At 36.5% G+C, this 13,581-nt stretch overlaps 2 protein-coding genes across 2 annotated transcripts in view; one reads left to right on the top strand and one right to left on the bottom strand.

The window, feature by feature from the left end:
• The window catches only part of LOC117172980, a 249,464-nt gene that overhangs the window by 205,207 nt on the left and 30,676 nt on the right, over positions 1-13,581 (top strand). The gene's annotated exons all lie outside the window — the stretch shown is intronic.
• The window catches only part of LOC117173543 (LARGE xylosyl- and glucuronyltransferase 2-like), a 418,028-nt gene continuing 413,681 nt past the window's right edge, over positions 9,235-13,581 (bottom strand). Inside the window, exon 9 of the mRNA XM_033362182.1 lies at positions 9,235-9,345. The gene's annotated coding sequence lies outside the window, so the exon portion shown is untranslated. The remainder of the gene's footprint in view (positions 9,346-13,581) is intronic.

The raw sequence follows: 13,581 nt of genomic DNA, 5'->3' as shown, positions 1-13,581 counted from the left end.
GGAGGATAGCAAGCCTGAAATCAATATATCATCCGGCGTTTCGAAAGATTGAAAGTCGTTCGGGAAGACAGTATATAAGTATTCCCGGCGTAGATTCATGAAGTTTGGGATGTTTTAGTTCGCATTTGAGCCACCAAAGTTTGCACTTCGACCCGACACAAACCCAGAATAAAAAGCTAAAATAGAGCGACAAACTGTAATTTTTGGAGGGTCCCTGCTCGCCATATATTTTTGAAATTTCAGGTTGTTACGTCTTCTTTAATTCATCTGTTGACCATTTAAAGATATGTTCGTTCCTCGCCGACAGTTCGGAAGACCAAATCTGTCGGATGAGATGTTTGTATCTGCTTCGGAGAGTATCCTTTATAGTTGTCACATCCTGAATACGGCTCTATGGCACGCCCAGGTATGTATAAGTCTCTCCAGCGCAAAGGTGTCGTATGGCGCTTCTATCAGCGAGCTCAGGATCTTCAGGGATGCCATTAAATTTTCCTCGCTTCAAATAAACCTTGGCGCATTTGTCTTACCCAAATTCCATTCCAATTTCCTTAGTATATCGTTCGACAATCCCCAGAGCTAGATGCAGTTGCTCTCTGTTTTTAGCATAGATCTTAAGATCGTCCATGTAAAATACATGAGTGACCTTGTACTTTCGATCTGCAGGTTTGCCGCACAAGTACCCGTCGGAATGGCGAAGTGCTAGAGATAGTGGCAATAATGTAAGGCAAAAGAGGAGTGGGCTCATGGTGTCGCCCTGAAAGACACCTGTCTGTAAGGTGACCTTGTTAGTTGTCACACGATTTTTTCCAGATGAGATAGTACATCTGGTTTTCCAAAGCGGCATCAATCTCTCTATGCACCCAACTATCTCCGGATGAACCTTTAAGATTTCCAAAAGACAGATGATAAGTCTATGGGATGTCGAATCGAAAGCTTTCCGATAATCAATCCAGGCCATCGATAGGTCACGCTGGTAGAATGCTGCATCTTTGCAGACACATCTATCGATGAGCAGGTTCTGACGACATCCGGCTACGCCTTTCTTTGAGCCGCGTTGTTCCTACATTTCTTGCCACACAGGTTCAATTGCCCGAACAATCCTATCATTTAGAATAGCTGTGAATATCTTATAAAGCGTGTTCAGACAAGTTATTGGCCTGTAATTCTTCGGGTCAGCTAAGTTGCCTATTTTCGGCAGAAGTATTGTGGGCCCTTCCACCAACCACTCTGGAATCGGCTCTACCGACTTCAAATATGAGGTGAAAATACGGGACAAATTCTGATGGGTTGAAGAAAACTTCTTCCACCAGAAGGTTTTGATACAATCTGGTCCCGGTGCGGAATAGTTCTTCATCCCTCTTAAAACTTTTTTCACCTCCTCGGTAGTGATGGGTGGGCATTCTTTATCAGGTGTTATGAGGGCAACACATAACTTCTTGAAGCTCTTTATATTTACTGAGTCTTCGTCCAGTCTATGCTGAACTTCATAGACTTCTCTACAAAATACTTCGACCTCCTCTGGTTTGGGTGTGTGTTCGACAGTAACTGGAGGGTCTTGGAAGAGTCGAGATGGGTCAGAGAGAAACTGTTGATTTTCCCTGACCCACCTCTCCCTTCGCTCTAGACTTCTCTTAGCGTCAGATAGTATCCGTATTCTCTCAACAATATGCTGTCTGATGGTCAGCAGCTTTTACTTGTTAAGTGTGTGATAACGGGTCCGGAGTTCGCGCGCGAACTTTCGAACCTTGGCGGTAAAATTCCTGCCAGATGTGATGTAGTCAATCACACACTGAATGCGGGACGCGTACTGTCTTGCCTAGCCTATCTTTATGGCTAGTTGATGCATTCGTCTTTTGGTCTTATGATCAGCCGTTGGTTTTGTTTTACGGCTCGCATCGGCCAAAGATCTCGCTGCATTATACACACAATAATTGATAGCCCAGAGGTCGGATTCTCCGGAAAAATGTCCACGAAGCTCGTCATCCATTTCATCCAGATCTTTAGGCTTGAGAGAAACCTTGGTGTTGATGTTTCTCCGGGTCGTAAAGCATCGCTCTTTATCTACTGGATGCCTGTCTGCGGTTGGTCTTAGTGTCGCCTCTCTTTCTCTGTTACCGGCTTGTTCTAGCTGTGGTAGAGTAGGCGTTCCGCTTACATAGCCCCTTTTACGGAGTAGTTTAGCATGGTTTCGCAGACGTTGCTGCGAAAAGTGCGATAGCTCCGGGTGTTTCTCGCACCACAGAGCATGCAGCCGTGCCATGTAACCCTGTTCAGGGGCCACACTCGCATCGTAGCACTGTAGCAAGTCGTGATTCAGTCGCTCCGTCCACCCAAAGGTTGCGAAATCCCGCCGATCTATCGCATTGAATCCATTTTCATTGGCTCCCCCAGCTCTAGATTGGTCGGCATTGTTGGCCGCCCTATTGTCGGGAGCCCTGCGCGTTCTATTGTTTTTAACCGCACTTACTACAACTATATTTGGTGTTGTCATTGTTGTTCCCACGAGAAGCTAGGCTAAGGGGTTCGTCCATCCTTGTAGAGCCCCGGGACTGACGTTAGAACTACAATCCCCACCATATGACGATTTGATACTCAACTTTAACATAATTTCGACTCAGAAAATAAACTTAATGCATAAAGGTGTTAGTTAGGGTGTATAATCTAAACAATGAATAATACAAACTACAAAATAGCCTCGGAAAGGACTGGAACTTTTAATGACAAAAGGCATGCACGGAAAATCTAAAGGTCATGTTTCAGGCGACGAATGGAGACTAAGTGTTTGGAATGCTAGGGGAGTAAATAATCTCAAGGTAAAAGAACTGTGTGAAACTATGGACGTAAAGAAACTAGACATTTTATGCGTGTCTGAAACAAAGAAAAAGGGATGTGAAACCAAAGACATAAAAAACGGCGTGTTGAAAGGCGGATTTGAAATATGGTCAGCAGTAGACTGTGAATCACATGGTAAACAAGGAGTAGGTCTGATTTTGAATGAAAGTGCAAAGCAGCATCTCGGAGACCATGGTTTCGTGTCTCCCAGACTGCTGTGGGCTAGAATGAAAGTAGGAATCAGAAGACTATTTATCATAGCATGCTACGCGCCGGTTGATAGTGATTCTAGAGAAGTAAAAGACGTCTTCTGGGATACTTTAAATAACACAATAAACATTTGCGAACATGGGGAAAGAATAATTCTACTAGGAGACATGAACGGTTGGGTGGGCATCCAAAATCAGGATACAGAAAGAGTATTAGGTAATTTTGGGGATCCAAGAACAGACTATAACGGAGATAAATTAGTTGGTATATGCTTAGAAAGGGGTCTGTTTATTACAAATACTTGCTTTACGCATAAAATGATCCACATGTACACCTGGTCTAAAGGAAATAGCCGCAGTATAATTGACTTTGTTGTTGCGGATGAAAGACTAAGGGAGTTAGTCAAAGATACAAGAGTCATGAAGGGTCCTGAATGCAATACTGATCATTACCTTCTGATCTTAAAAATTAACTTAGGTCGGGGATAAAGAAAAAAGAGAACCAAGAAAGCAAAACAAACGCGAATCAAAATTGAGAACCTACAGAAACCGGATGTGCGAATAGATTTCCAAAATAAGATAATGGAAAGCATAGATAGGGCAACATGGGAGGACCGTATAAAAAACAAAGATATAGAGGGCGCCTGGACAATGTTACGGAATATCCTTGTTAGATGTACGATCGAAGTTTGTGGTACCACAGTTGTAGGAAGAATTTCTGGTGATGCGTGGTGAAATGATGAAATTCAGGCTACCCAAAAAGCAAAAAGAGAAGCATACAAGAGAACTTTAAACATCGCAGGTCTTAGCAATGAGGAAAGAAATAAACGTAGAAATGATTATAGACGCGAAAACAGGATACTTAAACGATTAGTTAAAGAAAGTAAAGATACAATTAGAGCAGAAGAAGAGATAAAAATACAAAACGACTTTGAAGGAAGCGGGAAACTCCTCTATAAAAAAATGAAAGGAAACAAAAGTACAGAAATTGTCAGCATGAGAAATAGTAGGGGGGAAATGGTATATGATGCAGACGGAATACTAGAGGCTTTCAGAGACTATTTTAGGAGACAATTCGGAGATGAAGCTATAGGACACCACAACTGCGATGTTGAACACGATGCGATGGAAAACTCAATTGAAAAAGTTTGTATCACTGAGGTTAGGCATATAATTAGGAACTTGAAAAACGATAAAGCTGCCGGGGTAGACGGTATTAACGCTGAAATGCTTAAACACGGTGGCGTGTGCATACCACATAGACTGTGCGAATTGATAAATTTATGTTTCGAGATGGGAGACGTCCCAGACGATTGGAAAAAAGCAATTATGGTACCAATATACAAGAGAAAGGGAGATAAAAGCGAGTGCAATAATTGCAGAGGGATTAGCTTATTAAGCACCGTAATTAAAATATATTCAAAAATACTTATTCGTAGGGTAATGAAAATAACAGAAGCAAAGATTTGGGAAGTCCAAAGTGGGTTTATGCCAGGAAGGTCATGTACGGATCAAATATTTAGCTTAAGGTAAATAACAGAAAAAAGTTTGAGAGTAGGAAAAAAAGTTTTCTGTGCATTTGTTGACCTAGAAAAAGCTTTTGACCAGGTAGATAGAAGTAAACTTTGGGAAGTCCTGAAAGAGTATGGAGTCAATGGATGGATCCTACAAGCCATAAAAACAATATATACATGTAGCAAAGCGAGTGTAAGAGTGAATGGGAAACTGAGTGACTATTTCGATATTATTCAAGGAGTGAGACAAGGATGCGTTATGTCTTCATGGTTATTTATATTATTTAGAGACAAGTGATTAAGAATGGCTCTCTTTGACGAAGAGGGTGTGGATCTCGAAATAGTAAGGGTACGTGGGTTAGCGTTCGCAGATGATAAGGTTGTTATGGCCGAGTCTATCGAAGACTTACAAAGAATGTTGAATAAACTAGATGCAAGCATGAAGAGCTTTGGCCTCAAAATTAACGCAAATAAAGCAAAAACTATGGTGTTCGGAGGAAAGAGTGAGAAAACACTATGCAATATTTTATTAAATGATGAGAGAATCGAACAAGTTGATAAGTTCGTATACCTTGGTAGCTTATTTACTAGGGATGGGAAGATAGATGAGGAATTAGATAGACGAATAAATGAAGGTAAGAAGGTTACTGGTAGAGCAGGTCCCCGTATCAGAAGTAAAAATATATCAAATAAAACTAAAATGGGAATATATAATTCTATATTTGTACCGACTGTACTATACGGTAGCGAGACATGCACTTATCAAGAAAAAGATAAGAGTAAAATTAACGCAATTGACATGAGATTCATGCGCATAATATGCGAGAAAACCCTGATGGACAAAGTAAGTAACGAGATAAATCTAAAAGAATGTGGTGCAGAAGAGACGCTAGTAGACACATGGGAAAGAAATCGGTTAAGATGGTTCGGACATGTTGAGAGAATGCCAAATGAACGACTAACGAAACAAGTGTATCAAGGTAAAGTAAATGGCAGGCGAATCGAAGGAACCGAATGCAGCATCTACAAAGTACCCGTAAAGACCCCATTGGGTCTCCATTCGGTTCCTTTTTAAAAAACTCGAAAACACAGCAAAATCAACTTTTAAATTGTTGAAATTTGGATTCTACGTTAAAATTCCTTACAGAAGGTCACGGAATAATCGCAATAATTTTTTTTGTAACGGTAAAGATTTAAAGAAAATATAAGACGTATAACGCCTGTTGACTGCTACTTACAGGCGGTGCGTTTGAAATGTAGCAGTCAACAGGCGTTATACGTCTTATATTATTTTAACTTCTTACCGTTGCAAAAAAACTATTGCGATTATCCCGTGACCTTCTATAAGGAATTTTAACGTAGAATCCGAATTTCAACAATTTAAAACTTGATTTTGCTGTATTTTTGAGTTTTTTAAAAAGTAACCGAATAGGGACCCAATGAGGTCTTTACGGGTACTTTGTAGAGGCTCCATTCGGTTCCTTCGGTCCGCCAGGGTAGGGCCTATTCAAGTATTAAATCGAATTTTTAATTGGAGTGAAAAAGTATTGAAATTAGCCAATCTTTCATTCCGAATACATATTAGGTTCAAAACTGGAATAGGACCTAAATGTCTAAAAATATATGTCATTCTACCCAGTGGGCATAAAGTTTGGCGACATCTTTACGACATCGTAAATAAGTCGTATGGTCTGACGATGTCTTTACAATATCGATAAGACACCGAAACGACATGGACGTAGGATGTCGTAAAGATGTCGTAAAGATGTCGTAAAGACGTTGCCAAATTTTGTGCCCACTGAGTAGTATTTATGGAGTAAAATGAGGCAATTTCATTTTGAGGTTAAGTGCCGGTTTCAGTGAACTTAACAAGTACTTAACATCCAAATTACTAACATAAAATAAACTATAAGCATAATAAGTTGAAATAGAAATTTCAGTTCCTCTTTTTCAGGAGTATATAATGTACCAATCTAATTAAGCTATTAATAATGATAGCACATGAAATACGTTAACTAAAAATACTTGTCACTTTTTGATCAAATATGTTTTATTTTAAAAAGTTCCTTCTGCTATGTAGTATCCGTCTTTTTGAATTTTAAAATTTTTACTTTAGATTTAAACTCAGCGAAATGCAACGAATGGTTAAATTTACTTTGGAGGAAGTACTTCATTATAACAAAGGTTAAAGAAGCAAATTCCCTAGCGAACCGAGTGAACGAAAAGGATACTCTACAGAGTATCCTTATAGTATCTACATAGGATCCCTTCAGTATCATGCAACAAAAACTAAAAACAAACCAGCAAGATAGACATTCAACTTTTTGCAATTTGGATTCTACGCTAAATTTTCCATTAGAATATCACGGAGTAATTACAGTAGTTTTTTTTTGCATAAAAAACTCAAAAAATTATAATACCTATCATTTACATAGGAAAAAGGCGGCTTCAATCACATATTCTTTTAGTAGCAGTTGATAGGCCTTATCCGTTGGTAACTACGAATTTTGGCTGGGTGCTAGCACCATACAGTGGAAACTTGAGAAGACAAGGCTGCGACGGAAGTGGCAACATACTACGGAAACGATTATGCATGCGCTTGAAGTCAAGTCCAGCAGAAGTTATTGACATTTTTTAACATTTTTAACGCTTCAAAAATAGTATCTCAATTACTCCATGACATTCTAATAAAACATTTAACGTAGAATACGAATTGCAACAATTTAAATGCCCATCTACCTGTTTTTTTTAGTTTTTGTTGCATGACGCGGATTGGGCAACACCAATTTTTGTCATAAAATGTCAATTTCAATTTATATTTTTATCGTGAAGTATATTATCTTAAAGCTTCTCCGAATAGTTACTATTATCTGCTGTTATTTACGTGTAAATTTTTAAAACATTGATCCCTATAGGCCATTTCTATGAAAAATTCTACCATTTTGTCACGTACTTTATCACTTTTGCTCACTGGGGGCCTTACTTGCAAATGCAAAAAAATCGAAGTTAGACTAACCAAAACCCTCCAGCTAAATCCCTTTCACATTAACTCTACAAATCAGGATTGATAAAAATTAACTGATTCAAGAGCCATAATTCAATCAAGGATTCATTTTAATACAGTTTAACGAATTTTTAGTCAAATGTCGCTGAAATTTTAAATACAAATTCGGTCCACAACATTAAGTTGCAGTAGATAAGTGCGGATCAGATTATAATGTAATAGTAGACGTTTAAGGTTTTTGAATGAAAACCTTTCTACAAACATTTTCAACCCTTTCGATTCAAGGAATAACAGGAAAAAACAGACAGATATTTATTGTAAATCGCAAAATCCATTTCCTAAAATGCATATAGTTATAATTTTATAATGTGCAATGATTATCATTCAATATTGGTTCATACATCTTTAGAGTTCTCAACGTAGCTTAAGAAACCGCTACTTGTACATTTGCATATAATTCCCTTATATTTATATTCCTAAATCCTTACACTTAGAAAATTTTAATTACCTGCCCAATATTAAGGAAAATTGAAGTCGTTCCCAGAATTTCAGTCCTCGGTTGTTTCGTGATGCGGGGACCGCATAACCGAGAGAGAGAGAGAGAGAGAGAGAGATAGAGAGGCGGTGCACAGTCATGCATGACAAACAGAAGCGTAACGACTAAGCTAACGCAACGTAAGTTGCGTTAGCTACTAGCATGCATCTAAATGCAACAGAAATGCTTTGAAGTTCAATTAAGATTGCCATTGTAATTTATTCACTATAGTTTAGATTAATTAACTATCAGTTGTCTGCTTCCATGTGGCTTAGAACCTCCTTTTATCTTATTTGGTTAGCTCCTTCTTCTACATCCACCTACCCATCTTTAGACGTAAATGATTATAATAAATTACAGCGGAACTTTCAGGAACTGTCAATCAAAATAGTACCTATAAATTGTTTCCTTGCGGAGAAAATATTGTTTCGAGAAAACTTGCATTATTACTACTAGACTGATAACTTATTATGTATTTACTCTACCAAACCCCAAATTTTAAACTACATTTAAAGATATTGTCGCTTTCCCTGAAATTACTGAAATATTTTGCTAAAACAGAAATGTTGACCTTGATCTGTAGATAATTCATACTTCGGCGTTTACTAAGATATACTAAATGTATTTTGTTGAACCAGAAATTCTAAACTTGACTAAAATATAGATGCGAATACAAAACTTAATATGAATTTCTGGCTAAGAATTTTATTGTGTACAAAAATTATAGAAAAATTATTATAAATGTTACCTATTCCAATATCACCCAACTTAACTTTAATAAATACTACTAATAACAATTTTTCAGGATGAGCCAGTCGTAAATTCAGCCGTTTACAATGAGAAATCATGCCACATAGAAGGTTCATTCTTGACTCTTATACGTACACATATACGAACGGTTTTTTTACCTGCGTATCACTGTAACCATTGTCGTTTGTTTTAATCATAGAGTATTCATATACTAGCATATAGTATGGTAACATAATAATTGCTATAAATTCTAATTCTAATTACTGAATAACTTATTATAAGATACCTGCATCATTAACGGGAGCCTCAAGATCTGTATTTTTTACAAGTGTTGATAAATTGCACTCTATAATAAAAATATATCAATATAATATTGCTTCTGGTCCACGTGCTTTCGGTACAATTTTTAGTTTGTTTATAGTTTTCAGTTTCATTAAGGTATTAGCTCCGTACTTTTCTACCAACTCTTCGACAAACGTATCTTTCAGTTTTTTCAGACATCTAAAATTGAAATTATCAAAAAATTAAAGAAAAATCAGTAAACATAATACAGGAGTGCTTGACAACCATCTTGGTAATATGAAGTTAAATTTTTAACTCGTCAGAAACATAAAATTGCTTAATTTTTTTATTTTTATTAATAAATTAAGACAGTATCGAATGCTTCTTATGTCAAGTAAGCAATCTATTGCACATAAGTTGAAAAAATTCACGTGGAAATGGTATTAGTTGTATTCTTATATTTTTTTTTCTAAATTAATAATATTTTGAAATAACCTTCTAAGTACCTTAAGTATCTCTTAAACAGCAAATGATACACAAAAACGGATATTATTTTTTAGTTTTAAGTACCCCACGAACCTTTTTCACATGCTCTACTTCACAGGTTTGGAGGTGGTAATTACCCTACTAGAAATAATCAATTGGACACGATTTATAACGTTTAAAAGTGATTAAAAGTTAAATCGGTTTAAATTGTTGCTAATTGTGTCAATTGTTCTTAATCGTATTGAATTGAGTAAATCTACTTGCCTGCAATGTGCCTTCTGCAGTTTTAGTTCTTAACACACATGACGTGCACGTGTTTAATGATTATAAATGATTTTTTAATAATGTAAGAAAAATTAAAAGTACAAAAAATCCGTTTGCAAATCGAATTCTACGTTATATTTTCCATTACAATGTAAGGGAGCAATTTCAATAGTATTTTTGAAGCGCCAAAAATAAAATAAAATGTCATTAACTTCTGCTGAACTTGAGTTCAAGCGCATGCATAATCGCTCAAGTAGTATATTGCTACTTGCGTCGCAGCCTTGTTTTCCCAGGTGTCCATTGTATGGCGCTAGCACTCAGCCAAAATTCTTAGTTACCGACGGATAGAGGCTACTAAAAAAAGATGTGATTGAAGCCGCCTTTTCCCCATGTAAATGATAGGTATTATTATCATTAAGGTTTTGAACGCTGAAGAAACTATTGTAATTACTCCGTGACATTCTAATGGAAAATTTAACGTAGAATTCAAACTGCAATAAGTTAAATGCCCATCTTACACTTTTTTTGAGTTTTGGTTGCATGATACGGTAGGGATACTATGTAGATACTCGTATATAACAAAATTTACGTTTTTCAACATTTTAGCATATTAAATAATAAGGGTTTAATTTAAAATTTTCCAATTTTTTTAAACTTTGAGTTTGAAATGATAAAACTAAGAAATTACGTATAAAATTAAGGAGATTAGAAGCCTGAATTTTAAAATACTACTCTTGAAGTCTTTGAAGTTTTACTTATTCAAATCAAACCGAAACAAGATTAAAAACGTACATTTCTCATACTTGAATTTTACATGGCATAGTTTCAAATCAAACAAAGTTAAAGGCTTCTGAATCTATATTGTACAATTTTAATGCTTTATTTAGAAAAAGTGTCTAGAAGGCTTATCATTTTTACATACATTAATGCACGTTTGAACTCGAAATCGCTGGTTTTAGTTTTTAAAACTTAAAATTTGAATTTTATTGACTAATGTAAATTTTTCAAATCGGGAAATGATTCAATTTTTTTTCGATTTTAGTAACTACCCTGCAAATGATCAAAAAGTTGGTTTTACGTCAATCATTAGTGGTAGAAGTGAAGTGGTACTCTAAATCTAAGGATTATCGAATATAACATCACCGACTTATATTTCAATAAACTAAAAATTTAGAAAGTTAAATTAATAAAAGGTTTTTTTTATTGTAAGATAGATTTATGCGTTAATAATGGCAAAGAATGAAAAATGGAGACCTCTTTCTGATATATTTTTTTATCTCTTATAGTACTTTTTAATAGTTAAACTCTCTTCAATTAATAACAGCCTGGCATTTTCTCCATATAAAATAATACTTCAATCGCTTTTCTAAAGTTTCACGCTTTTAAAATATTCGTTTATTATACTTAAATCTTATCTGATTTGAAAAATTATGAACATTCATACAATTTTTATTAACACAAACAATTCAAGAGTACATGATAAAAAATAACAATTTTGCTTCTTTCACTATTATAAAATCAACTTTTTTATTTTTAAATTCAAATTATTTTTCGAAAAAAGATGCTACTCCTTCTTCACTCCATTGGGAATCGAACTACAAAACTTTTGATTTCCGGTCAGGTGCTTTTCCAATTAAGCTATTAGAGGGATCAGAATAAGAACTCTTAATTCAAGAAAATAACGCTAATTTTTAGCTAGGTTCTAACTAACTATTATTAAATGGAGTGACGAAGGAGTAGGATCTTTTTTTCAAGAAATAATTTTCATTTGAAAATATTATTTTTCATCTAGTCTGATTAAGACGTTAAGCATTTTCTGTCATTGAAAGTTCTTAACTTGATCGACATTGTGTAGATTTGCTGCCTTCATGGTTTGGAGGGCTGATCTACTGTCGGTAAGGCACCATCTCTGATGATATAGCAGATTCATTTTAAAATAATTACTTGTACCATTAACACCTAGCTAAAAATTAGCGTTATTTTCTGGATTTAAGAGTTCTTATTCTGATTTCTCTAATAGCTTAATTGGAAAAGAACCTGACCGGAAATCAGAAGTTTTGTGGTTCGATTCCCAATGGAGTGAAGACGCAGTAGGATTTTCTTTTTCAAGATATAATATTAATTTGAAAATATTATTTTCCATCTAGTCTGATTAAGATGTTAAGCATTTTTTGTTATTGAAGATTCTTAACTTGATTGATATTCGTTAGATTTTCTGCCTTCATGGTTTGGAGGGTTGATCTACTGTCGATAAGGTATCATCTTTGATGACATAGCAGATTCATTTTAAAATAATTTTCTATTTTTATCCTGTATTTGATTTTATATTTTCAAAATATGTGACATGCGCCCTAGAAATGAGGCTTACTCTGAAAAGTGAGATTTTTCAGGATGAGCAGTCAAAGTCGAACTGATAGACGCGACTTTTAGGAGAGAGGGAAGACTCACGAAATCTTCCCTTTCCACTGAACCACCATATTTTCATGCATGTAGCGGCGCCGCTGCCGCGTTTCACGTATATAGATGAGACGTGGAGATCTAGTGGTGAGTGGTGGGAGGTGTTTCACTGGATCTCGAGCTCTCGAACGAAATCCAGATTTCTCGGGTACCTAATAATCAACTCAAAAACTATCGAAAGGTGTAAAAACCTTAATTTCGATTTTTGAAGAATAAGCCCCCTTTCTTCGGCACACGTCACATACATAATATTATTAGCACATTTTTATCGCGGCACAATTTTTATATGGGAAGAAATATTTTAAAATGTTAATTTACTTTCTTTCGTAATACATTCTGCTTAAAATTTATATTATTCAAAAAAAAGTAAATAACTGTCTTTAAATAATTCCCGACAGCTGGAAGTGCTGCCATCACATGCCAAATTCCAAGTACCCGATTAGAAAAAATTGTAAATGCAAAATTTTAAAGCAAGCGGAGGGTCGTTACTGTAGAGATTTTGGATCCGATAGTATTTTCAGAAGTCGTCAAATACTGACTTGAGCCTCTCCGCTCTCTGCTGGGGGCTCTGAGGTCTGTGGTCTTTTATCCAACATCGCGGTGATACGGAGGGTCATCTTCATGTATGGCCTAAACCACCCTCAGGGCGCGCTGTTTTCGGGAAGGCCTATGAGGGGAAGGGGGGGAGTAACTGGAGAGGACTTTGAGAAACTGAGTAAGGAGGTAGCTCCTGATCTGTATATGTCACCCCATTATCTAGGGAGAGATGGAGGTAATAGTCGGATTGGAGAGGTCTGGAGATCTAAAAAATCCTTTTCTCCGAGGGGTTAGTAAAAGTACCCGAGATCCATAACTGGGACTTCCAAGAGGAAAGGCTTCTCGGTGCTACCAATCACCTTCTCGTCCAAGGTAATCGGGATCGGTGCATGGGCCTTTTCAGATGGGGCCGACACCTCGTCAGCCTGAAGAGCTTCCTCGGTCAGGCACATCTTCTGTTTCCAGGAAAAGCTTTCAAGGTCGGAAAGTTGAAATAGGGGGGCCTGGGTCAATTGATGTAGAGACTAGTTCTCCAAATTTGTTGAGGGCTTGTCGTTAGGTTGGCCTGGGGGTGAGGAACAGTTTAGTGAAGCCTCGTAGCTCGATATATAGGACTCAACGATTGAAAAGATCTCATAGAAATGAGGCGCTGGAAGAGGACTGCCGTTATACCCCAGGCAAGGGGGATCGTATTCTCCAACGCGATCAGAA

This window comes from Belonocnema kinseyi, chromosome 5, assembly GCF_010883055.1.
Source record: "Belonocnema kinseyi isolate 2016_QV_RU_SX_M_011 chromosome 5, B_treatae_v1, whole genome shotgun sequence".
NCBI lineage: Eukaryota > Metazoa > Arthropoda > Insecta > Hymenoptera > Cynipidae > Belonocnema > Belonocnema kinseyi.
This window is presented reverse-complemented; position numbering and strand designations above follow the sequence as displayed.